Below are 27960 nucleotides of genomic sequence, written 5' to 3' on the forward strand. Positions count from 1 at the left end.
TAGTCTCTAAGGTGCCACAAGGACTCCTCGTTGTTTTTGCTGATACAGACTAACATGGCTACCACTCTGAAACCAGTGAATTTACTGTACATTTGCATTGGTGTTACTGAGATTGGAATATGTTGATATTAAGGCAGTGCTGTATTAACCCTGTCCATATGCTATCTGTTCCAGTACCTTAGGTTACGTCTATGTTTGAGCTGGAGTGTGATTCCCAGCTCTCATAGATGTTACCCTAAGATAATTAGCTCTGTGCCAGCTAGTACCTACCACCAGTAGTGCATCCACAGCAGCATGGGCAGTGGCTAGCCACCTGAGAACATAGCTGGGGAGTCGGCTGGGATCGTACTTGGGTGGTGAGGCCAAGTGGCCACCTGTGCTGCTGCAGACAAAGTGCTATTCAAGCAGTGCCAGCGTGGCTACTTCTAGTTGGGTGGGAATCACCATTCCCAGCTCAAATGTAGACATGGCCTAAAGCCTCGATGGCTGCCAGTCGGGACCCTTCATGAGCTGGAAGCTCACTTTAAATTTAAAAGGTGAATAAAAATGAATCTGAATCCGGACTGTGGGTCAGAACCTGCCTGGCTCTTACATGTATGTTTTCACCCTGTCCTTCATGAGGCTTACTTGAGTGCCAGGCAGAACTACAGCCTGTATGCAGAAGGGCATGGGGGCTTGTAGTAAGGCAGAGTGTCCCCACCCCAGTGCAGAGGGGGTTAACTCATCTTGTTTGGTGCAGCTAACCCCACCCCCTTTGCAGGAAGTGCCAGGGCAGGACAGGAAGTATAAAAGCAGAGCCCTACAGCTCAGTTGGAGTTGGACCAAGGAAGGGGCAGACATCCCTACCACAGAGCTGAGCTACCAACAGAGCCCATGACTGGAAATGGGGAGAAGGTAGGTAGTCTCTGTATAGAATACCTCCTAGTATTCCCCATGTGGCAGCATGGCATATATGAGCTGGATCTCAATGGCACATGCCACCTGCAAGCTCTTAGCTAGTGCAATATGTGGATAATACATTATTTTTGCAATGAATATATTGTCACAATGAATCATCATGACATGATTTTTCTGTTTTAAACACAGTGAGAATGATATTTTCCAGATAGAATCCAGTTTACATTTCTTGTATATATGACGGGAACTGCACTTGATGTTTACTGACTTCCCAAAAACAAAAAAAAAGCCTCACAACCACAACTATCCAGACTGCTGTTGTATACAAGTCAAACATGTCTGTACTAAACATGGGTCTCAGCAAGAATTTAAGTGGGGGAAGGAGGATCTACAGGCACTGCTCCGTGGATGAAGACTTTGTATTCGCTACACTGTCTAAGCTTTCTTTCCCATGAGCTGCAAATTCATATTAATAGGAGAACTCACAACCAGGAGTAAAAATTGGGCCAAGTGGCCCAGAAATATCTTGTGCAGGAAGCAAATTGTCAGTTCATAAAGAGAATATGTATTTTAACTTGCAACATTATTATTATTTATTATTATATTTATTTATTATTTGCATTATGGTAGCACTCAGAGGCCTAATGGAGATCAAGACCCCACTGTGCTAGGTTCTGTACAAACATAAAGAATTTACAGTCTATTTAGACAAATCAGAAAAAGGATAGGACAGAAAATAGGCACAGAAAAGTGACAGTAGGATACTAAATACATGCCATTGTTACTGTAAGAATGGGAGGGGGGAAGAGAGACAACTGTTTGAAAGAAGGCTGCTTTGTGAGGTTTCAAGAGCTTGCTTGAGCTGGATAAGCTAATCCTGCAATATTTATGGATCCAGCCTGCTTCCCACTCTGCCTCTGTATTTTAATGGAGAAACCTCAGAGTGGTGTCAGGGGCAAAATAGCAACACAAACACCTCAAAAAGGTGTTTATCCAGAAAAAGGATAATTAAAAATATGCCAGCAAATAGGCATGCTGTGTATTTTGTAATGTGGACCCCATAAAAGAAAGTGCTTTATGTTGTACTGGGGGGTGTGGCTGGAACTTTTGGGCTCTCTTTCCAAACTTCTGTGAGGTGCCTTGAGGACAGTAGATTCTCTTCCTAGGGGTGGTTAAAAAATATTAAATGGCATTTTTCCATGAGATGCAAATAAAACAGCAGTAAAATATGAAAAGAGCTTATTATGCAAGGGTGTTACATTTAAAGAAACTGGCTGTGGCTAGAGTCATAAATTGAGACTCCAAAAGTTCCGGAAAAAGAATACCAATTAAAAGGGCAATAGAACATATGGAAACCTCCTGACTCTGGATTGACAGTAACTTCTACTCCATATCAGACACTACCAGCTTGACTGCCATTCAGCTTGAACTGATGCTGTTGTATTATCGCCAATTAGAGATGTATTCAACAAAAAACTACATTTGTTTGTATCTATCTTATTTATTCATCACCACCATGATATCTGAACATCTTTGAAAACCTCTGAACAAAGGGATGCTCCAAATTTTGTGGCTTGAGCTCATTTTGTATATGTAATATATGGAGAAGGAAAAAGAACTAGATTGAAAATTATAAGAAGGTGTGGGTACATTCTTGGGAGTAGTATGGGATGTCGGAACTAGAGATGAAGTATGATTGTAACCTGGCTAATCTGTTAGGAGGAGTAGACTGCCGTGAGCATAGAAAAGTGTTTTAAACCTTAGCCCTGCTACAATGATAGGCTTTTGTCTGAGCAAGAGTGAGCTAAACTACTGTAGATTTTCTCTGTTGAAACTTTTACTGGACTTGGAATTTCCAAAGCAATAGCAGAAGAAAGCAAAGGTCCTTGACTGCTTCAAAGGAAGTAGTGAGGGAAAGCACACCGTGGAGACTGTTGGCTTGTTTTGATTTTGTTTCTTGTTTCTTGGAATATTATGGTAATGCGGCACTGCAGAAAAGGATATGGGCATTTTAGTTGATCACAAACTAAATATGAGTCAGCAACGTAATGCTGTTTTAAAAAAGCGATATATTAGCAGGAGTGTTGTAAGCAAGGCACAAGAAGTAAGTCTTTCAGTCTACTCAGCATTGATAAGGCCCTCAACTTGATGTCTTTTCTGGGCCCCACATATTGCGAAAGATGTGGACAAATTGGAAAAAGGCAAGTGAAGAGCAACAAAAATAACTGAAGAAAACATGACTGATGAGGAAAGATTTAAAAAATTGGGTTTGTTTAGTCTGGAGAAGAGAAGACTGAGGGGAGACGTGATAACAGTCTTCAAGCACGTAAAAGGTTGTTTTAAAGACGAGGGCGACAAATTGTTCTCCTTATCCACTTAGGACAGAACAAAAAGTAATGGGTTTAAATTGCAGTAAGGGAGATTTAGTCTACACAATAGGAAAATATTCCTAACTATAAAGGTAGTTAAGCACTGGAACAAATTACCTAGGGAGATTGTGGAATTTCCATCATTGGAAGCTTTTAAGAGCAAGTTAGACAAACACCTGCCAGGGGTGGTATAGATAATACTGAGTCCTGTCCGCACAGGACAGGACTGGACTAGAAGATCTATTGAGGTCCCTTCCAGTCCTACACTTTTATGATTCTATTTGGAAGGCTACAAGGGAGGAGCCCTCCCTAGAGATTGTTGGTGGTGTTGGTTTTAAGTAATGGTGTAAATTGATACATTTTGGATATACATTCTAAAAAAGGTTTCAGAGTAACAGCTGTGTTAGTCTGTATTCGCAAAAAGAAAAGGAGTACTTGTGGCACCTTAGAGACTAACCAATTTATTTGAGCATAAGCTTTCGTGAGCTACAGCTCACTTCATCGGATGCATACTGTGGAAAGTGTAGAAGATCTTTTTATACACACAAAGCATGAAAAAATACCTCCTCCCACCCCACTTTCCTGCTGGTAAAAGGTGGAGGTGGACAGTTGGACATGGATGTACTAATTAATATGAACTAGATCCTTTGGGATTTTCATCGGGCTGCTATAATTTAACCTGGGAGCAGATCTGGAGGACTCTGGATGAAGTGGGGAGAGAAGGGCATTTCTGTGATTCTCCCTCACTCGGTTCAGCTGTGCTGAGCCCTGTCTTAAAATTGTTTGTTTAAAAAGGTCAAGTAGCTGCAAAAATAATCCCTGAATGGAACCAAAGAGCTTTCCTAAAAATTAATAGAAATTAGCTGAAATGAAAATAGGAAAATAGATGTATCTAGTTGAAGTATCCCTTTTTCTCTATTAAAGTGACCTATCACTAACAAGCCAGTAAAATCCATGCTAGAGCTATATAATTAAAGATGTAGGGACTCCAATACCAGGGAATTGAAAAAAGTGGCAGAGTCCATGAAGTCCACTAGGGAGGGACATTGGCCTGCAGATGTAATTTACCTGGGAAGTACTTAAATACTACTTGGATGGGGACTATAGAAAACCCTAAGATAGAATTTATGTAACAAGACATGTAACCAAATGAGTTAATTATGAACTTTAAACAGGCCACAGTTTCCTCCCTTTCTTTGCCCACTGAAAAATCCACTCCATGTGATCAAAAAAGCTAACAGTGTTAGGAACCATTAGAAAAGGGATAGATAATAAGACAGAACATATACGTCCATATAAATCCATGATATGCCCATATCTTGAATACTAAGTGCAGATCTGCTTGCCCCATCTCAAAAAAAAAAAAAGATATATTGGAAGTGGAAAAGATACAGAGAAGGGCAACAAAAATGATTACTGGTATAGAACAGCTTCCGTATGAGGAGAGATTACAAAGTCTGGAACTTTGGAAAAGAGAGGATATGCTAAAGGTCTATAAAATATTGACTTGTGTGCAGAAAGTGAATAAGGAAGTGTTATTTACTCCTTCACATAACATATGAACTAGGGGATACACTGAAATTAATAGGCAGCAGGTTTAAAAAAAAGGAAGTATTTCTTCATACAATGCACAGTCAACCTGTGGCGCTCTTTGCCAGGGGATGTTGTGAAGGTCAAAACTATAACAGGATTAAAGAAAACTAGATAAGTTCATGGAGGATACGTATAGGGTAGCAATACTATACTTGCATTTCATATAGTGGATCTAAAAGTATTTTCCTTCTAAACAAGAAAGTAGATACTAAATGTCTCTGAATGCACACACAACTCCTCTATAGAGTGGAAAATATCACCTTGCATTCCTCAGCCATCCCATCTGCCCTGAATGCACTGATTAGGGCTACTTGGTTATATCGCATCTAGTTTCTATCTGTGTTTTAATCCAACCCTGCTAACTCCTGTCTCTGTCCATCAAACAGTGATCTTTTCAAGTCAAAACAAACATTTTTTTAAAAGTCATAGTTGTGCCAAGTGGATGAGTTCTGACTTATTGGAGTTTCAGGGAAGAAACCCCAATAACCTGGATTCATAATTTTACAGTATCGGTTAAAAGCAAACAAACAAGATTTTACTTTACTAACCCATATTCGCACCCACTTCCTGCTTCCTGTGTTGCAAAATCTACCTAATTAGCCCCCTCCCACACCCCACAAAAAAACCCTTAAAAACAAAACAAACATTTCCGGGTCTGTTCTCCTGAGGTAGAGTCCATTGCTGTGTGAGAGAGGACTCTTTCACACACATGGTACAAAGTTAAAATGTTTTCTCAAATATTTAACACAAAGCAAAAAGAAAGGGTGTGTGTGTGTGTGTGTGTGTGTGTGTGTGTGAAGTTTAAAAGACAAAATCTACCTGTTTTGCATTGTGTGCGGCAAACACATCAGTGATTTATTAGTAGGTGGGGAAGTAAAGGAAACTTCTTCATTAAGCTATCTGTTTCTTGGCTCTGGATATTCAATAACTTCCCTATCAGGGACTTTATCCAGCTCTTTCTCTTTATGGACTTGGTCCTGCAAGATATTGAACATTCTGGACCAATCGAACAAATTACCTAAGCATGTGCCTAACTTTAAGTACATGGGTAGTCATCAGTGGAACTACCTGTGTTTAAAGCTAAGAATGTTCTTTGCTAGATTGGTGCAAGGTGCTCAGCATTTTGCAGGCTAAAAAATTTTCCTTGGCTTGGGCAATTTTGTGCTCAATATTTTGTGACACACCATTTACCTCAGGTGAGTAATTTCTGTGGAAATTTCACAAATACATTACTATGCAATGGCATGTGTGAGCCATAAAATATTTCAAGCTGCTCTTGAGTATTTGTTTCTTTAAACTTCTTATGAGGCATACTCTTGTAAATCCTTGCTGTTTACATACAGTGTAATATAGACAAGGTAGCAGATCATTCTGTGAACATGGACTTTGGAAGGGCTATATATCTTGACAAAATATAATATCTGAGTTGCAAAAGATAGTTAATGGATGTTGTTTGTGCTCTCCACATATTGTGCAAAATACTGTTCAAGCTGTACTTGACCATCAGCCAACAGTTGGGAAAGTCATTAGTGACAAGATCTGAACAACAGTTGCTTTTTGCGTTTACAAAGTTCTGTACAGGGTCTGGACATTAACAAGTTGTAAATTGAATGGGAAAATGTATTATGTATCTCCAGTGTGTAACCATTGTGAAAATAAAAGTAATCAACATATAGTTGATTTAATGCACTTCAGGACTCTTGTCCAGCATATTGCTGAAGTCTGTAATAGCCATTTGAAAAGGGGACAGTTCTGTGGGGAAAGAACAGAAGCCATCTGGCATAACTGTAAAAGTAAATCAATTTGTGAATAGTACAACAAGTACATCTTCACAAAAGCATGGGGCCTACTTGTACTTTCATTAAAATCAATGACAAAATTCCCATTGATCTCAGGAGGTGCAGGAATAGGGCCCTAGGTGCATAAATTATACTCACATCCAAAGCAGATAATCCATGCTCTGGAAGTTCTTGGCAGCGTTACTAGAGGAATATATTCTCAAGTATAAACTGTGTTTTGGACAATCTCTAGAAATTATTAAACACAAATAGATGTTTAGTTAACAGGGTTGGTGTTGCCTTTTCCCCTCCTATCTAGTTCTTTGAAGAAATTAACACTGGATTAAATTTATCTCTAATTTTGGTGGAATTATGCTAAAAGATTAATTTGGCCCATTATGGCTAATTTATTATAATGGAATCTCTGGTTTTTTACTTTTAAATGTTTCCTTTGCTATACCAACAAACTGTTCCCTCTATAGTATTGTTCAGTGACCCAGGTTAATCTGTTCGGATGCTGTGTCAAGATGCCAGAGGCATTGTGTTGTTGGAGATGCCATCTTTCAAGTGAGAGTAAGACTGACTTGATCACTGTTGAGCATTAAAGATCATATGGCACTGTAAACAAGGAGATTCACCCCTGCGGCGCCTCCTGCTGGTCATTGGGAATTAGCTCTTTTCCAGCGTGGAGTGCCTTCTGCAGGCTGGTGAGCCACCATAGCTCTGGCCCCCGTGTCCCCTACAGACCCCCGGTGCCCCTTTCTCTGGGGTTCTGCCCCCTGGTAGTACCCCCCGACTAATGGGAGATGTGTGTCCAACTCTTACTGATATTTAATGGAAGTTGGGCACCTAAGTGCACTTGGTGCTTTTGACAATCTCCCTCATATTTCATGATATCCCTCCCTCCTTCTTAAAGCCAAAAATGTGATTTGTGAGGGAGATGGGACCTGGGATGTGTGAGATTTTCAAAAGGCTATTATATTGAAATGTGCCAGACAGTCATGAACTTTTGTGACAATAAGCGTTAAATGTGTTTTCAGGAATCCTGGCATGCTGAACTTGTTTCCTGGGGAATTTCTCGGGGAAGGGGGGGTTAAATGCAAATTTTCCAAAAATGGTCATGCAGCCCAGCTTTTGAAGGAGAGTCAGTTACCTGTTACAGGAGGTCAGAGATCAAAGATCCAAACCGTGTAAAGAAACAGCTAAGCTGCTTGTGATGGGATGCTCAGCTCACACTTGCCCTGAAAGGTTAATGAAGACTAAAAAGAGGTCTAATTAACCCAACAGGCTACAGCAGGGAGGAATCAGGTGGCTAAGTAATCCCCTGACTGAGTGACAGCATCCGGCTGAGGAGACCGAGCTGGGCTAGACTTATAAAGGCAGGAAATTGGCAGCTGAGGGGGCTGCTGGGAAAGTCTGTAATCACTCCTTGGGAGAAAGGAGAGTTTGGAGGTTCCAGGGACAGGTTCCCTACAATTACTCCCTAGGAGACTGGCAAACCCCAAGGAATGGGGAGGGCTAGGAGGTATGGCAGTGGTTCAGGGAAAGGTAGCAAGGTGCAGGGAATGGAGAGCAATACAGCGGTGCACAGACAATCCAGGAAGTTTTTGGAGAGTTTTGGGGACAACTTCCTGGTGCAAGTGCTGGGGGAACCAACTAGGGGCCTCTTGACCTGCTGCTTACAAACAGGGAAGAATTGGCAGGGGAAGTAGAAGTGGGTGGCAACCTGGGCAGCGTGACCATGAGATGGTCAAGTTCAGGATCCTGACAAAAGGAAAACAGGAGAGCAGCAGAATACGGACCCTGGACTTCAGAAAAGCAGACTTTGACTCCCTCAGGGAACTGATGGGCAAGATCCCCTGGAAGGCTTATATGAGGGGAAAGGAGTCTGTAAGAGTTGGCTGTATTTTAACGAAGCCTTATTGAGTATGCAGGAACAAACCATCCCAATGTGCAGAAAGAATAGCAAATATGGCAGGCGACCAACTTGGCTTAACAGATAAATCTTCAATGAGTTTATACACAAAAAGGAAGCTTACAAGAAGTGGAAACTTGGACAGATGACTATGGAGGAGTATAAAAATATTGCTAGAGCATGCCGGGGTATAATCAGGAAGGCCAAAGCCCAGTTGGAGTTGCAGCTAGCAAAAGATGTGAAGGGTAACAAAAGGGTTTCTACAGGTATGTTAGCAACAAGAAGGTGGTCAGGGAAAGTATGGGACCCTTATTGAATGGGGGAGGCAACCTAGTGAGAGATGATGTGGAAAAAGCTGAAGTACTCAATGCTTTTTTTTTTTTTTGCCTCGGTCTTCACAGAAAAGGTCAGCTCCCAAACTGCTGCACTGGGTAGTACAGAATGGGAAGGAGATGAGCAGCCCTCAGTAGTGAAAGAACAGGTTAAGCATATTTAGAAAAGCTGGACATGCACAAGTCCATGGGGCGCTGAGGGAGTTGGCTGATGTGATTGCAGAGCTATTGGCCATTATCTTTGAAAACTTGTGGCCAACGGGGGAGATCCCGGGAGATTGGAAAGGGCAAATATAGTCCTCATCTTTAAAAAAAGAGAAGAAGGAGAATTAGTGGAACTACAGACTGGTCAGCCTCACCTCAGTCCCTGGAAAAATCATGAAGCAGGTCCTCAAGGAATCCATTTTGAAGCACTTGGAGGAGAGGAAGGTGATCAGGATCAGTCAGCATGGATTCACCAAGGGCAAGTCATGCCTGACTAACCCGATTGCCTTCAATGATGAGGTAATTGGCTCTGTGGATATGGGGAAAGCAGTGAACGTGATATATCTTGACTTTAGCAAAGCTTTTAATACAGTTTCCCACAGTATTCTTGCCAGCAAATTAAAGAAGTATGGATTGGATGAATGACTATCAGGTGGATAGAAAGCTGGCTAGATCATTGGGCTGAACGGGTAGTGATCAACGGCTTGATGTCTAGTTGGCAGCCGGTATCAAGCAGAGTGCCCCAGGGTTCTGTCCTGGGGCCCGTTTTGTTCAACATCTTCCTTAATGATGGGATGGATTGCATCCTGGATGATGGGATGGATTGCACCCTCAGCAAATTTGTGGATAACAATAAGCTGGAGCGGGGAGGTAGATATGCTGGAAGGTAGGGGTAGGGTCCAGAGTGACCTAGACAAATTGGAGGATTGGGCTAAAACAAATCTGATGAGGTTCAACAAGGACAAATGCAGAGTTCTGCACTTAAGACGGAGGAATCACAGGCACTGCTACAGGCTGGGGCCAACTGGCTAAGCAACAGTTCTGCAGAAAAGGATCTGGGGATTACAGTGGATGAGAAACTGAATATGAGTCAACAGTGTGCCCTTGTTGCCAAGAAGATTAACGGGATATTGGGCTGAATTAGTAGGAGCATTGCCAGCAGATCAAGGTAATTGATGATTTCCCTCTTCGGTGCTGGTGAGGCCACATCTGGAGTATTGTATCCAGTTTTGGGTCCCCCACTTCAGAAAGGATGTGTATAAATTGGAGAGAGTCCAGCGGAGGGCAACAAAAATTATTAGGGGGCAGGAGCACATGACTTATGAAAAGAGGCTGAGGTAACTGGGCTTATTCAGATATTAGGAAAAACTTTTTCACTAAGAGGGTGGTGAAACACTGGAATGCGTTACCTAGGGAGGTGGTAGAATCTCCTTCCTTAGAGGTTTTTAAGGTCAGGCTTGACAAAGCCCTGGCTGGGATGATTTAACTGGGAATTGGTCCTGCTTTGAGCAGGGGGTTGGACTAGATGACCTTCTGGGGTCCCTTCCAACCCTGATATTCTATGATTCTATGATTCTATTCAGTCTGCAGAAGAGAAGAGTGAAGGAGGATTTGATAGCAGCCTTCAACTATCTGAAGGGAGGTTCCAAAGAGGATGGAGCTAGGCTGTTCTCAGTGGTGGCAGGTGACAGAACAAGAAGCAATGCTCTCAAGTTGCAGTGGGGGAGGTCTAGGTTGCATATGAGGAAAAACTATTTCCCTAGGAGGGTGGTGAAGCACTGGAATGGGTTAACTAGGGAGGTGGTGGAATCTCCATCCTGAGAAGTTTTTAAGGTCTGGCTTCACGAAGCCCTGGCTGGGATGATTTAATTGGGGATTGGTCCCGCTTTGAGCAGCGGGTTGGACTAGATGACCTCCTGAGGTCTCCGCCAACCATAACCTTCTATGATTCTATGACCTGGACTGCTGTACAGAGGGTCCATGAGCCAGAACTTGGGTAGAGGGTGGGCCCACGTTCCCCTGCCAGCCACTGAGGCACTGCCACTGTGAGACAGTGAAGTGGAAGACTGCCGGAGAGTGGGAACCTTGATGCACTCCCCCATAAAAGGAGAAACCACAATAGTGACCTAGCTGGATGGCTGAGTCATGAAGAGGACATTGCAGTTCTTGGAGTGAGAGGGGCTGCAGAGCAGAAACTTCCAGGGTGTAACTGCTGCAAGGGGTGTTGGCCAGACCAAGCTAATCCCCAGAACCTCCAGGAGGCAGTGCAGTAGAGCAACCCCATCACCCCTGATGTGAACTTCTAATCAAAAAAAGCAAACCTGGTTGAGAGGTTTGAAAGTTTGACCCCCTACTAGAGTCCTGTGTTAGAGATGGGGGTGACCTCTAGTAAGCTTGTAGCATGTGGATAGATCTGTTTGTTGTTTTATATGTTTTCTTTGTGATGCTTTTGCCCAAAGAATAAATGGACTTTGCTTTTTGAAGGCTGGTTGGTAACTGGGTGGTAATAGGCTGTTAGAGCCTGGGGAAAAAGGTTAACCACAGGTGCTGGACCCCAGTCAGACTGTTGGGGAAATCATAGTGAGATGCAATGCCAATGAAGTACCAGTAAGAATGGTACCATTTTAACCCACTTTGCACAGGTGTAAGTGATGACACGAGGTGCCAGGCGAAAGAGTCAGCCCCAGGATGTTTCAGGAAACTTCCCCAGATGGAATATTTTAACTTTTCTGTCCCATTCTGTTTTGAGTCTCTTACTCTGAGCTATGTAAAGATCAGTTTACTTTCTTAAAAACAAACAAGAAAGGTCATTCATCGGTTTGCTGTAGACATCAGCTGTTAATGGCAAATCCAGTTGTAGAAAGAGTAGCTTCATCTTTTCACAGTATATCAATAGTTTTTTCTAAAATCAGGATCCATAGTGTTAGCCATGACAGCTCAGCATAATAGTGAAAAAGAACTAGAAAATTAGCAAACCAAATTCCCCTGTGATGTGGGGATGTCTGTGTATGTGTACAAGTGGTTTTTCCCCCCTCTCTGTAAATAAAATAAGAAATTTCTTTACAGCTACAAGTGACTTAAGCTGCTCCTGATTTTGCACCATTAAAATCAAGGGGAGCTTTGCCAATGACTTTAATGAGGACAGGATCAAGCCTTTAGTCAGCAAAAATGCATATAGTATACTGAACTAATAAACATCACACACATTCATTAAAGTGGTTTCTCACAGTGTGATGGGAGGAACTTTCAAATGCTCTGTATCAAACTTTAAGTATAAACCTAGAACTATATTACCTGATTCTCCACTGCCTTGCACCTGGTGTAGTCATTTACACTCATTCTGTACAGATGTAAAATACGACTATTATGAGTACCCCAACTTTGCAAAGATGTGATAACATAAGGTGGCAAGAAGAGGAAAATCAGGACCTATGTGTTGCCGGGATCATGCCTCTAGTTACTTTTCACTTGTATGTCAAGATTTTTCTTGCCATATTTGTCAGTTAAGTTTTTGTTTACAGAAGACCTTGTCCCATGCTCAGATGGGGGAACTGAGACCAAGGAACGAAGGGCCTCCCAGCAAGTTAATATCAGTCAGAATTAGAACTTGGGTGTTCCCTTTTCCACGTCCTATTGTTCATTCTTTCAAATCACTAATGATATGTGGGCCAAAGGATATATTTTCCAACTGGTGGTTTATGGGCTTTACCTTTGTACCTCTAGTATCTTACCTTGAAAATATACCCCAAATTATAGAGTGACACATTCACAGTCAGCTCAGTGACAATGAGCAATCAGATTGTTGAATAAGGAAAAAAATATAAGGGATTCTACCACCTAGGGAGGTGGTAGAATCTCCTTCCTTAGAGGTTTTTAAGGTCAGGCTTGACAAAGCCCTGGCTGGGATGATTTAACTGGGAATTGGTCCTGCTTCGAGCAGGGGGTTGGACTAGATGACCTTCTGGGGTCCCTTCCAACCCTGATATTCTGTGATTCTATGGTAAAGGTAGGGTTTTTACTTTTTTTTTTTTAACCAGATTTGTAGCTTTTTTATAAAATGATAGGGTTAGACACATCATTGTGTCTAACCTAACCAACCGCTGTTCTTTGGGAACTTTCATATTTGGACCAAAACTTTGGAGCTGGTATTAATCTTTAAAATGGGCAAAATCCAAATCTCAGATCTAAATGCCTTGAATTTTGAGAGAGCTTGGATTTGGACCTGAACTTTGTAGTATGGGCCTATCACTAGTTAGACATAGTAAAAAAATCACCCAGTGTTTTCTTTAATCTGTAACTTTTAAAAATAGATTTCCTCTGACCATATTTTCACCTTGATTTGCTGCTTTAGGGAGAAAACCCTTCCTCTGATGCCAACGTTGTTGTAATGTGCAGAACTAGTGGCAACTTGTCAGCTGTCCTGCTATAGAAGAGAGAAGTAAATCATCCAGGTCTCAATCCTGTCATACTCTGTGTACATCCTGAGTACTCTGTCCATAATCCAGAAAAGTACTTTCATAGATTCATAGATATTTAGGTCAGAAGGGACCATTATGATCATCTAGTCTGACCTCCTGCACAATGCAGGCCACAGAATTTCACCCACCACTCCTAAAAAAGACCTCACACCTATATCTGTGCTATTGAAGTCCTCAAATTGTAGTTTGAAGACCTCAAGGAGCAGAGAATCCTCCAGCAAGTGACCCGTGCCCCATGCTACAGAGGAAGGCGAAAAACCTCCAGGGCCTTCCAATCTGCCCTGGAGGAAAATTCCTTCCCGACCCCAAATATGGCGATCAGCTAAACCCTGAGCATATGGGCAAGGTTCGTCAGCCAGATACTACAGAAAATTCTTTCCCGGGTAACTTGGATCTTACCCCATCTAAAAACCCATCACAGGCCATTAGGCCTATTTACCATGAATATTTAATTACCAAAACCATGTTATCCCATCATACCATCTCCTCCATAAACTTATCGAGTTTAATCTTAAAGCAAGATAGATCTTTTGCCCCCACTACTTCCCTCGGAAGGCTATTCCAAAACTTCACTCCTCTGATGGTTAGAAACCTTCGTCTAATTTCTAATCTAAATTTCCTAGTGGCCAGTTTATATCCATTTGTTCTTGTGTCCACATTGGTACTGAGTTTAAATAATTCCTCTCCCTCTCTGGTATTTATCCCTCTGATATATTTATAGAGAGCAATCATATCTCCCCTCAACCTTCTTTTAGTTAGGCTAAACAAGCCAAGCTCCCTGAGTCTCCTTTCATAAGACAAGTTTTCCATTCCTCGGATCATCCTAGTAGCCCTTCTCTGTACCTGTTCCAGTTTGAATTCATCCTTCTTAAACATGGGAGACCAGAACTGCACACAGTATTCCAGGTGAGGTCTCACCAGTGCCTTATATAACGGTACTAAAACCTCCTTATCCCTACTGGAAATACCTCTCCTGATGCATCCCAAGATGACATTAGCTTTTTTCACAGCCATATCACATTGGCAGCTCATAGTCATCCTATGATCAACCAATACTCCAAGGTCCTTTTCCTCCTCCGTTACTTCTAGTTGATGCGTCCCTAGCTTATAACTAAAATTCTTGTTATTAATCCCTAAATGCATGACCTTACACTTCTCACTATTAAATTTCATCCTATTCCTATTACTCCAGTTTACAAGGTCATCCAGATCCTCCTGTAGGGTATCCCTGTCCTTCTCTAAATTAGCAATACCTCCCAGCTTTGTATCATCTGCAAACTTTATTAGCACACTCCCACTCTTTGTGCCCAGGTCAGTAATAAAAAGATTAAATAAGATTGGTCCCAAAACTGATCCTTGAGGAACTCCACTGGTAACCTTCCTCCAACTTGACAGTTCTCCTTTCAGTAGGACCTGTTGTAGTCTCCCCTTTAACCAATTCCCTATCCACCTTTCAATTTTCCTATTGATGCCCATCTTATCCAATTTAACTAATAATTCCCCATGTGGCACAGTATCAAACGCCTTACTAAAATCTAAGTAAATTAGATCCACTGCGTTTCCTTTATCTAAAAAATCTGTTACTCTCTCAAAGAAGGAGATCAGGTTGGTTTGGCACGATCTACCTTTTGTAAAACCATGTTGTATTTTGTCCCATTTACCATTGACTTCAATGTCCTTAACTACCTTCTCCTTCAAAATTTTTTCCAAGACCTTGCATACTGCAGATGTCAAACTAACAGGCCTATAATTACTTGGATCACTTTTTTTCCCTTTCTTAAAAATAGGAACTATGTTAGCAATTCTCCAATCATACGGTACAACCCCTGAGTTTACAGATTCATTAAAAATTCTTGCTAATGGGCTTGCAATTTCTTGTGCCAATTCTTTTAATATTCTTGGATGAAGATTATCTGGGCCCCCCGATTTAGTCCCATTAAGCTGTTTGAGTTTTGCTTCTACCTCAGATATGGTGATGTCTACCTCCATATCCTCATTCCCATTTATCATGCTACCATTATCCCTAAGATCCTCTTTAGTCTTATTAAAGACTGAGGCAAAGTATTTGTTTAGATATTGGGCCATGCCTAGATTATCCTTGACCTCCACTCCATCCTCAGTTTTTAGCGGTCCCACTTCTTTCTTTGTTTTCTTCCTATTTATATGACTATAGACTTATAGACTATATACTTAAAAGCAGATGCTTAATTTTCAGCACTTGAGTAGCCCCTTTGACTCCAATAGCATTACTTCAGGGTTTTGCTGGCTCAGGGCAAGAGGGCTGAGCACCATGCAGGATCAAGAGATTTAGATTAGGGAAGTCACAGTGGCTGGTTCTGGTGGCCCCAGAGAGATGCTGATCTCCTGATCTTTGTTAGTCCTGCACTTCATGAGGCAGAGAGCGAGATAGTTTAGGATGATACTTCTGCAAACTTCTGCCTTGGGGTTTGTGTATGGGGCTGGGGGATTTATTGCTGTGCCGGGGAGACACTATTGTACATAAAAGCAGTAACAAAAAGAAGCCTGTATTTGGAGTGGCACTAACTTGGCACCATGAAAGGAAAAACTGCAGCTCCACTGGAAAGAGTGGGGTAAAGGATTTAAAAGACTAAAAAACCCGACAATTTTGCTTGACTTGAAATTCAACTATATTTTCCTCATGCAAAATGAAAAATAATGCTGGTAATTGATACTGATGGTTAAACAAATTGAAACCATAGGCAGAGAATTAAGTTACAGTTTTATGGAAAGAACAGAATATGTTTAATAAGCACTAGCTAGAGCCAACAGGTCTTGCACTGTATAACTTGCAGGGTGTTTTAATTATGTTGAGGTCAGAATATCTGTTTCCAGCTTTAATCAGTTGATTCAGTTTTTTTATTGGGTCAGAATAAAAGTGCAACAGGGATTTGGTGCATAGATTTATCTTGTATATTTAAAATATGAATTAGAGATAAAAAGGTAACATAGTCTATGGTATGCTAGTGATGCCAAGCTGTGTTTATGACCAGGCATTTAACTTCAGAAATATGGATTACATCTTTGAACAATATGTTGTCTGAATTCTGAGTGTTGTGCAAATCTTGGATTCTTAACCAGTGGCTCTTACAGTAATTTTGAGTCACAAAGCAGTTTAGTTTATATTACAAGGTGATAGTAAAATAAGAAGGAAACAAACTTTCCAAGCCCTCTTTGGACTCACGGGGTCCTTTGCTGTTGGAGTTGAGCTATACTGGTATCATTTGTAAATGGTGCTCTTTAATGTGTACTCTCAAATACCAGTTCATTGATGTCAAATGTGACTTAAACAAGATAAACTCCTTGGTTTTCCCTTGTTGTATCTGCAAGGAGGTACCAGTTTTGATGTAATTCTGTCTCTTTCTCTACATGGGAGATGGGTAAAGAAGTGGGGAGGGGGGAATCGCCTATTTATATTTTTCATAGTGGTGGACATCCACTGGTTTGGACATCTCTCGGCACTAGACCTACTCATTCCATCACCTACTCATTAGGCTTTTTAAAATTTTCCTCCCCTTCCTCTGAGCTCAGAAAGGCTTTGCTGAATTCCAAAGTTGAAACTACAAAAACTAGGTCCAAAAAAAAAAAAGACCACTGAAGATTATTGAAGCTAGGTAGAAACAAAAGGACGACTGAAGATTATTAGATTGATAGGTTTAAGGTATAACACAGACAAACTTAATTTTATAATAGCTTTTTATATAGAGAGGGGCTTTTCAAACCACTGCATGCTTTTCATTATGAAATTAAAAATTATAGGTGAAGAAGCCATTTTTTTTCTTCTTGCCAGTCATTCACTGACCTGGACAATACTCAGGGGATGTATCCAGTAGTAAGAGCCAATTCTTATGGTGGAAACAAATATTCAATGTATGGCAACATAAACTCAACTGGGAGAAATGAAAATGGAGTGTATTCATTTACTTTCTCTAATTTTTGTTTCCTTGCTTAGTCCTTCAGTGGCAGCCAGAAGGACCAAAGACTACACTAATTGAAGAGATTATGTCAGTTATGTAGTATGTGTTGAAAGAATTGGAAATCTCCAGTGGGTGTGTTGCAAATCCAATGTGCAGACGTAAGGTTCTCAGGAGCCTCTTGCAGAATGTATTTTGATCCTTTGAGGGGACTTAATGGATGCTTCGAATGTTTGCCATATGTTTGATATGATCCATTGACAGCATTAGTATTGGAGGCTCTCAAACATTTTTGAGACCCTTGGAGGTATGAGTAGACCCTTGGAAGTATAAGTATCTGATTTTCTCCACTCATTGGTCCAATGTAGATAGATGATGAAACTGGCTGTTTTTCTAACAATATTTGGTCTTGAAACAAATATAAGGGAGAGAGAGAAATTGTTTAAGTGGAACTTTTTGTTTTCTGGTTGTATACAAAATCAGGATCTTAACTAAATACCATCTTCTGCAAGACAAAGTGAAGATACTTCTTTCATTGACAGAGGTTCCAACTTGCTCACTCTCCTAACAGAAGAAATTTCTGTAAGGAAGGAGACAGACCAGGTATGGTGAGGTCTCCAGCAGAAAATTAAAAAGGAGGCTTGTTAGAACCAGACTTCACTGGGGGTGTCTCTTTTGTGACAGCTGTGACAAAATGGGAGAAGGAGGGGGCTATTACCTGAAATCTTGAATTAATAAGCCAAAGGGGCAGAGGATCGACCCTTTACAAAGTTTAGGTTGATAACTTATGGAACCCAGCCATGGGAAAATTAGAGGGTGCCTGCAATAAACATTTGAAGACGGTTTAGACTGAGGTGTAGGTGTAAGCTGAACAAGTCCTCCAAATCCTCTTGTACGTTAGCGCTATAGAAGGTTTCTGAGACTTTAACAGAAATTTTACCTGCTGCAAAGTATTATATGCATGTTGCTGAACTTTCTGGTTCCACTCCATAAAATCAAATCTGTGAGTAATGTGCATACTAGCAGATACCTTTGTCTGAGAATAGCCCACGAAGAATTTGGACTAGCAGCTAGTGCACTGAGCTGGAGTTAGGAGATCTGTGGTTTGTTCTTTGTCAGGTTATGTGACTTGCGACTTTGTAAAATTGAGAATTATATTTGCAGAAGGATTATGAATAGAGCTGAGCAAAATATTTTGGCCAACTCTTTTTTTTTTTAAAAAAAGCCACTGAAAATTGCATATTTTGGTTGACCAAAACATTTTGTCTTATGCTTTTTGGACATGTTGCCAGAATGCCACAAGATGTGGCCCATCAAGTCCTTGCAGCTGCACAGGAACAGACCAATGGCAAACTATCATTATGGCTGACTGTTTGGCTAAGCGTTGAAGAAGAAAAAGAAGAAAACATTTTGTGAATTCGTGTTGATTTTGTTGTATTGTTTCAGCTGGAAAAAATTCAGAAATGTTGATTGATTCATTTTGACCTTTCAGAAATTTATTCTTTTGTTTTGAACACATCATTTGGAAATTATCAAAACAAAACCTTTTGATTTTTTTAAACTAAATTCACATGGGGATTTAAGTGGCACTCACAAAATGGAGGAGAAGAGGCCCTTATGTCCAACAGCTCTGTGGTTAGGCCATTCACCAGGGATGCTGGAGACCCAGGTTTGAATCTGGAGCGGGGGCTGGAACCCAGGTGTAATTCCTCTCAGGTGAGTGCCCCAGCTACCAGGCTGTAGACTCATTCTCTCTCAGGCCCACTAACTGTCCAAGTATGTTCTAGAAAATGGAATTGATTCAATGTGAGAGAGATCTATCTTAAAATAGCCAATAATCTGGTGGTTAGGACATTGAGCTGAGAAAGAAGAGAGCAGGGAAAGGAGGCCACCAACACTGCCTGCTCCTTGGTTTTGTGAATGGTGCCCTAAATCCCCATAAGAATCTAGTCCAAAAATCAAAATGCTTTTACTGCAATTGGGCTATAATTGAGAAGGCTCTCATGCGAATAGGGCTCAGATTGTGTGAAGACAGAAGAGGCCACTGGTAGGCGAGTAGAAAAGGGAGTAGTGAAAGATTGGTCTGTGAGGTGGGTTGAAGCAAACAATTGGTGCTTCTTAAAAACCTGGAGGGAAGTTTTTCACTGGATGCCTAGTTGACAATGTGGTCAGACATTGCTGCTTGTTAAGTAAGCAGTGTTTTATTCCATTATGCTCTTGTGAGCCCACAGATGCTTTTGCAGGTTCTACCCCATGGGGGTTCTGTGACCTTTTGGTCTGCAGCAGCAGCTTCTTATTCTGAAGGGGAAGTTCCAACTTGGGGGCTGGCCACGTAAAGCCTTATATGGCCACTTGTGTGCTCCTCCTTTCTGCTTGCCTGGGGTGAAGTCGCAGACTTTGTTCCAGCCAAACCTTGGAAATGGCATTAAGAGAGGCAGCCAACATCCCTGAAGGCTTCCTTCAGTGTTCAAGGCATGGAAACTTCTTGCAAGGGTCACACTCACAGCCAGCCAAGAAAAGTTATTAGAGGTCACCTACACATGGAGAAGAGACCTTCTGGGCAAATTCTCCCATAGTGCTGATTGGAGGAGGAGTTAAGAACACCTTTTCAATAGCGATAGGAACCCCTTGCTTTAGATGGGTAATCGAAGAGGAAAAGCTCCCTTAGTTGCAGAGCAAGGAAACTTCATGAGATCTTCCTCTTCCAAACATAGAGATTGAGAGATTGTTGTCATCAACCTGTGTGAGATCATACTGATATTGTCAGCTTCAACTTTTGCAGACTCTTGAAGAAGAGTTTGGGCTAGACATGAGTGGGGAACCAATGAGTGCATAACTTCAGAGGCAGCCAGGCTGTTAAGGGAATAAGTTGTGCAGAGGCAGTGGGCTATCCTTCTAATGTACTAGACTTCTTCTGATACCCTGAAATGTGCAGAATTTCCCATTGAATCCTGGGACATCCACAGGCTCGGAGAGCCATTTTCCCAACTAAACCACCCAATCCAGATGAAATGATTAGAGGAACTTCAGTGGCCTTGATGCCACGGATGCTATGCTAACTTTTGCCGACACTGTGGATTTTACACAGAAGGCTACAGTTTGGCTCAAAATATTTTGTATACATTTTTATTGCATGATTAATAGAACAAAATAGTCTAACCTGCACTAGGAGGCGAATAGTCTATTGCTGGCTTTTTCACTGACAATAGTAGCTTCTTTTCTTCTTGCGGAGCACTGTGTCTCAGGAAATGAAATATTACTGTCACTTGATATGTACAAAAACTAGAACTGTATATTGGTTGATGGTCAGCTTTGCATGGACATACCAGACTTAGAGAAGAAGCTGTGGAGCCCTTAGGATTTGGTTCAGTTTAGATAATTTGGTTCAGTTTAGAAGCAGAATGCTCCAATCAAGCACCCACATGCCGTGTATAAAGCATGTTTTGAAAAGTTACCATTAATACTAGAAACAGACCCATTCATGATGAACTCCAGATGATTCCATATATTAATATGAAAATCTGGATGTAATTCAGAGATTCTTGCACTGTTAAAGGAATTGTGACACACTTTGGAACTAGCAAAAAAATGATTCATAGCATCTTTCCTAAGTGGGATTTTTTTAAACATTTATTTTGCAGTGGCTTTAAGTCCAAGCCAGTAGGTTAAAACATCTATTTTAATAAACAAGTGTTTGTAGACAAAGTTTGAAATGGAACACATCTGCAGAACAACATCGAAAGAACAATATTTGAGAGCTTTCCCTCAAACCCTCCCAAAAGGGATTTTAAAATTTTATTTTAATTTTTTACACTTGAACTGTAAAATGTTTGAGTGTTGGGCAGACAAATGGCTAATATTGGCCTCAGTTCAGTAAATATCTGCAAGAAAGAAAGTATTGTGACTTTTTAATTTTTTTACTTGACATATGTTATTTCTCTCACATCACTCAAGCAAAATACTCATTGGCCTTTAGAGGACATTTGACTGAACAAAGCCTTTGGGAGAGGGAATGAGAAAAGATCCTTGGCTCTCTTCTATCATGGCACTGTTGCCAGATGCTGCTGGGGGTGCAGTATGAAGCAGCCAAAGGGTACCCAAGGATCTGACCATACATTGCAAGGAGCAATCCTGTAGCCAAAGGGAAGGGGACAGATAAACGCAGAGGTCTTTTCCATCTCTAATATATTGGATTCCATGATTCATTCTGCTAAATGATGGAAAACTTTTCCCAGTTCAAAAGCTTTCCATTGTCACCAAGTGAGTGCATGCTGAAAAAGTATCCATAAGCCAAAATGATCTTGCTCAGCCAACTTTTGCATGGAGGAAGGAGTAAAATGGACAAAATAACAGTAAATGCAGACCTCTGCCTTATGTCAGAAATAGGAAAGTTAATTTAAAATCACCCTTTCTCCTCTTTTGCACGATTGTACTTTTCCCCATATAATCTACAAATGTGTGATAAATTTCTAACACCTTCAAATAAGCATCTAAATTGTTAGGATCTTATCCAAACTTGTTCTTAAAAGGTTTGTCCACCACAGAATATAAATCCAAGTGTATCAATCAATGTGTACATTTTCATGTATTCCTTATTAATGTTGCATACTCTATAGCCTTCTCCCCTCCCCCTCCCCCCCCCCGGGGTTTTTAAATCCCTACATTAGGCCTTTGAAGAATCCCCCATGTTCCCTGTTTTTATACCTTTACCGTTTAGTCCCTCAGTTGTATCTACTATCCTTCTGGGAAGAAGTCCCCTCCCCCTCCCTAAACAAGCCTGTCAACTTTGCTTCTTTATGAGCAGAAGGGGTTATTCTTAAATGGTGCCAGTTGCTTTCTCCTTTAGGGGAATAGTGAGAGAAACGTTTATTACTGAGCTGGGAAGGTGGACAAAAGAGAGAGAACAATGACATGGTCTCTTTTGTGAATAAGACAATCCCTTCCTATGATAAATATTTACATCAGATAGGTGTATGGATTGTAGGTATGCCTGCAACTTATCTTCGGGTATTTGGAAATGTGTGTCTATTATTGTTTCTTTGAAAAGGAATGTGTAATCTTCAAACAGAAAAGGAACAGAGCCAACAATGCATCATCTCTTTCAAGATGAGCTACTTTGTGCTTTTGTTTGTTTGTTTGTTTGTTTTTTTAATATTTAATATGCCAACAAGAGAATACTTAGTTTTACTGCATAAAGGCAAAAAACTATTTGAGGTGGTTGGGCTGAATAACCATACTGCATACTATAAAGGAAGGTATTTCAGTTTATATGGGAATAGAACAGCACCTACCTAAGTCTCTACCTTAAAGCCTTAACTCTGTGCTACATGCTGGGGTCTGTCATTGATGATAAAACCAATTGTCATAAATATAAAGGGAAGGGTAAACCCCTTTGAAATCCCTCCTGGCCAGCGGAAAGCTCCTCTCACCTGTAAAGGGTTAAGAAGCTAAAGGTAACCTCGCTGGCACCTGACCAAAATGACCAATGAGGAGACAAGATACTTTCAAAAGCTGGGAGGAGGGAGAGAAACAAAGGGTCTGTGTCTGTCTGTATGCTGCTCTTGCCAGGGATAGACTAGGAATGGAGTCTTAGAACTTTTAGTAAGTAATCTAGCTAGGTATGTGTTAGATTGTGATTTCTTTAAATGGCTGAGAAAAGAATTGTGCTGAATAGAATAACTATTTCTGTCTGTGTATCTTTTTTGTAACTTAAGGTTTTGCCTAGAGGGGTTCTCTATGTTTTTGAATCTAATTACCCTGTAAGATATCTACCATCCTGATTTTACAGGGGGGATTTCTTTATTTCTATTTACTTCTATTTTTTATTAAAAGTCTTCTTGTAAAAAACTGAATGCTTTTTCATTGTTCTCAGATCCAAGGGTTTGGGTCTGTGGTCACCTATGCAAATTGGTGAGGCTTTTTATCCAACATTTCCCAGGAAAGGGGGGGTGCAAGTGTTGGGAGGATTGTTCATTGTTCTTAAGATCCAAGGGTCTGGGTCTGTAGTCACCTAGGCAAATTGGTGAGGCTTTTTACCAAACCTTGTCCAGGAAGTGGGGTGCAAGGTTTTGGGAAGTATTTTGGGGGGAAGGACGCGTCCAAACAGCTCTTCCCCAGTAACCAGTATTAGTTTGGTGGTGGTAGCGGCCAGTCCAAGGACAACGGGTGGAATATTTTGTACCTTGGGGAAGTTTTGACCTAAGCTGGTAAAGATAAGCTTAGGAGGTTTTTCATGCAGGTCCCCACATCTGTACCCTAGAGTTCAGAGTGGGGGAGGAACCTTGACACCAATATATAGGAAGACTGAATGCTAATTTTAGATAGCTCTCTCAACTTTTATTTTTTGTTTCTTTAAAACAAACAACCCTTTAACTTAATTTAGGATGCAGGATTTGCTCATAATACCGGTTTCTAAACTGAAAACCAGAAGTCAGAATCAGAACACCAATGAGTGGGCATTGTGATAATTAAAGGCTTAGCTGACATTTAAAATGCATATAATGCTAGATTTAGCCATATCCCATAGCTGAACAATAAACAGATATTTTCCAGAACCTGTGATCTTGTCTTGGAATAGCAAATAATACAATATTTTGATATTGGATTTAAAAAACGTATATATAAAAACCCGAAAAAAGATTAAAAAAAAAAATAAAGCAATAGACCAAGCATTTCGTTGATTATTCAGAAAAATCTACTCCGTGTGAGTCACAAAGAAAAGCTCGTATAGCTTATAAGATCATAGGCATTTATGTTTCATTGGCACTGCTGTGGAAGCGTGAAGATATTCCACTAAATAAAAAATATTATTCATTATTTGTTTGCTGCCCGAATTGTGTTGGATGCTTTCCAGATATTCAAGAAGAGATGGTGCTTTTCCCAGTGAGCTCTCACTCTAAGGATGACAGAGGATAGTCTTCCTAGTTTGGTTGTAAATGAGTTCAGTTTTTCTATCTGCATGAGATATAAAATATTAGCTAAACCTGTGTGTATTAAAGGAGTGCTTTAATCCTCCAAAGGTTGAGTGTTTTGGTTTTGACAGGCAAATACCAACCAGAAGCTTGCAAAAGTCTTGCAAACACACTCCTAGATTGTGCAGGCCATGGATATCTTCACAGGAGGCACTAGGAAAGCTACAAGCCTGAACTAGTAGAGTTTCCAATCAGTTGGCCTTGCAGGTAGGAGGAGCTTGCAGATGAAGCTGAGGCTAGGGGAACAGACTTCCAACTCCGTGCATCCCCAGGTTCTGTAGTGTAAGGAAGTGCCAGGCTTACAAAGGCAGAGGGGATAATTGTGTGGAAGGCTAATCCAGCCATGCTATTGTCCTGGTTCATCTTTCCTCCTTTGGGTGCTGTGCCATCACTAGCTGAGTGCCCCACAGATTGACCCAGGGCAAATTAGTGTTGTTTGAAACATTAACTGTCAACTGAATTTCTGCATGGAAATCTATGGGGTTAGCATGGAATGATTCCAGAGAGAGAGGTGGGTCTCCTGCCCCTTCTCAAAAACCCTACAGATCACACGCCCATAGTCTGGAAAAAATGCCTTACAACTCAATCTATTCAATTTATTGAAGAGGAAATTAAAAGGAGACTTGATCATGGCCTATAAGCTCTACACAGGGAGAGATAATGGCATAACCGGAGCCAATGGCTGGAAGTTGACATCAGCAACATTCAAACTGAAGATAAAAAACAAATGTTTAGGAGTGATGATGGAGCTGTTTGCAAAACTCCATGATGATGGAGCTGATTGTGTGTAAATTCTGCAGCACTTGGGAGTTTTACATCAAGATTGGATGTATTTTTAAAGATATGTTCTAGTTCATCCCCAGGTTATTGAGCTAGATGCAGGTATCACTGAGTGGAATTCTATGCCCTGTGTTATGCAGGAGGTTTAGATTGGTTGATCATAGTGGTCCTTTTTGGCCTTAAAAGCTATTAATCCCCATTGAGGAGATGAGTAAATTGTAAGTACCAAGATGTTCAATGACTTGTTCATAATCACACGGTGAATCGGGAGTCTTGACTCCTCGGCCCTTGCTTTAATCACTAGTGGCCGGATTTACAAAATTATTTAGGCATCTAAACGTTAACAAGCTCAGGAGTTTTTGTAAATGTAAGATGCTTACCTCTAAAATCAATGAGCGTTAGACATCTAACCTGCTTGGGGACTTTTGTAAAACCTAGCTACGTCTTTAGGTGCTTGAATATCTCTGGCCCTAGAGCACTCTTGCCCATCCTGTACCATGTTTACAGCTACATGAACAATTTGTCAAGTAAAAATTGTTTTACGCATGTAACTCCCTCTTCTCCTCCTGAATTATCAGAGCACTGTTTGCTATTCCTAATTGTTTGACAAATATTTTGTGCAAATAAGTATAAGCCTACGGTTACTTGTGAATTGTCCTCACTTTATTCATTCAGATATTCAATATTCATGGTTCACTATGCAAGTTGTGTGAGTGGTCACAGAAGGGATAGGGTGTCATTCACATTTCCAAGATGGATGACCTATTCTAATCTATCAAAAATGCATGAACAAATCAGTAGCGCTTTCCATTCTTTAGAGCAAAGGGAGAGAACTTCACAGGGAGAAAGAGAGAGAAGGGGTAGAGAATCTTGGGACATATTAAATAGTTTCTATTTTTCTTTTCACATAAAAAAGAGCATTACCCTAAAATTGCAAACATAGATTCTTTGTTTTTTAAAAAAAAAAAGTTTGTGGCACTTTTGCTTTCTAGGGGTATATCTACACTGCAAAGTTGTCGACAAACCAAATGTTTAGGAGTGATGATGGAGGTGATTGCAAAGGTGTGTGTAAATCCTGCAGCACTTGGGAGTTTTACATCAAGATTGGATGTATTTTAAAAGATATGTTCTAGTTCATCCCCAGGTTATTGAGCTAGATGCAGGTATCATTGGTGGAATTCTATGCCCTCTGTTATGCAGGAGGTTAGATTGGTTGATCATAGTGGTCCCTTTTGGCCTTAAAAGCTACTAATCCCCATTGAGGACATGAGTAAATTGTAAGTACCAAGATGTTTAATGACTTGTTCATAATCACACGGTGAATCGGGAGTCTTTTAAGTAACCCCTTAAAAAAGCCCTCCCACGAAAGACAAAAATTTTGCTTACGCAAGTGGCGGTGTGAACACGGCTTTGTTGGCAGGAGTATTCTTCTGCTGACAAAGCTAATGCCGCTCATGGGGCTGGACAAATTTTGTCGGCAAAAGTGCCAAAAAAGTACCAACAAAGAGCGTTTATACACGCTGACTTTTAGCGACCAGGCTGTGTCAACACAGTCTAGTCGCTAAAAGCTGCATGGTGTAGACAAGCCCTAATGAATATTCTAAAGTTAGTCTCATGGATATTCTATTAAAAGACATTGTGAATACCAGCAAAGTACACCTATATTTTTTCTTCCAAGAACATTCAAAAACCCTATTTGCAGTATTCCCCCAGCTCTTGAAATTTTTAATCCATTTCTAGTTAAAATCCACAGTCCACACTGAATTTAAAACATTAGTTTGATAACAGCTTTTCTTACTGTATAACCAGGTTACAGCACCCATGTTTTAGATCTTTGTAACTGGTTGAATATTTGGAAAAATAAATAGTACTCATATAAAAATATTTACACATTTTAGCTTCATGTTTGAATCAATAAGGAATATTTGAACACAATTAATTGAACTTTGGCACAGGGCTGAAAAATTACGTAGTTTGACAAGTGTCATAGTAAACAAAGATGGAAAAGCCCTAGGAAGATATCTTGTCAATCCTTCTGCCAATGCAGGATTGTTCCCTATAGTATATTTCTAATGCTAGTCCAATTTTACACAGACCAAGTAATCAGCCTTTTAGTTCCAATGGAATCTAAAAAAGGAAAGTATTTAGTGTCAAAGTTTTAGAACATACGTGTAGCTCTATAGCTGAAATTTTCATTCGATTCGCCCCCCTCCCCCCCGCCCCAGAAGTTAGTAGTGTGTATGTCTGAGTTTCTAAATCAAACATTACTTTTTAATTTCCACAATCATTTTGAAAACTAAATTAACTTAATTATGCAGCATAAAGTAAGTACTGTTGTATTGCTAGCAAATTAGACCTCACATAACCACCAATAGCCCGGTTCTAGAATATCTTATCTTCATTGGAAACTGCCTTAGAAGCTTTGGAAATTTCTTAGCCCTTTCTTAGAAGAGGAGGAGGCCTCTTTGAAAATATTCAGACAAGACAGGGCTTCCTCTGGAGAGTGTCAGTAGGGGCTGCTGAAATAAATTTGACAATTTTCATAATTTCTTCTTTGCAACTTCTTTTTCTATCATACATGTACTTTTTCTGTGGTCTACATCAGTGATTCTCAATCAGTGGTCTGGGACCCCCTGGGGGGACACGAGCAGGTTTCAGGGAGTCCGCAAAGCAGGGCCAGCATTAAACTCTCTGGGGCCCAGAGCAGAAAGCCAAAGCCCCACTGCATAGGGTTGTAACCAGGGGCTCTGAGCCCCACCACTCAGGGCTGAAGCCCGAGCCTACGAAATGTAGCTTCGCGGGGGGTGGGCCTGTAGCATGGGGCCTTGGGCAGTTGCCCTGCTTGCTACCCCCTAATGCCGGCCCTGGCTTTTATATGAAGAAAAACAGTTGTGACACAGGTGCGCCATGGAGTTTCAGCATGTTGGGGA

The 27960-nt window shown here is 40.8% G+C and overlaps 1 protein-coding gene across 16 annotated transcripts in view; it reads left to right on the forward strand.

The window, feature by feature from the left end:
• SPON2 (spondin 2) overlaps window positions 1-27960 on the forward strand; it is a 122184-nt gene that overhangs the window by 30330 nt on the left and 63894 nt on the right. The window contains exon 2 of one of the 16 annotated variants that reach the window (XM_073342825.1): window positions 13221-13320. The exons of 14 other annotated variants lie outside the window; for them this stretch is intronic. The gene's annotated coding sequence lies outside the window, so the exon portion shown is untranslated. Of the gene's footprint in view, window positions 1-814; window positions 895-13220; window positions 13321-27960 lie in introns of those variants that run through there. One more of the 16 variants, XM_073342823.1, reaches the window with a different exon arrangement.

This window comes from Lepidochelys kempii, chromosome 4 (assembly GCF_965140265.1).
Source record: "Lepidochelys kempii isolate rLepKem1 chromosome 4, rLepKem1.hap2, whole genome shotgun sequence".
Classification (NCBI taxonomy): Eukaryota; Metazoa; Chordata; order Testudines; family Cheloniidae; genus Lepidochelys; species Lepidochelys kempii.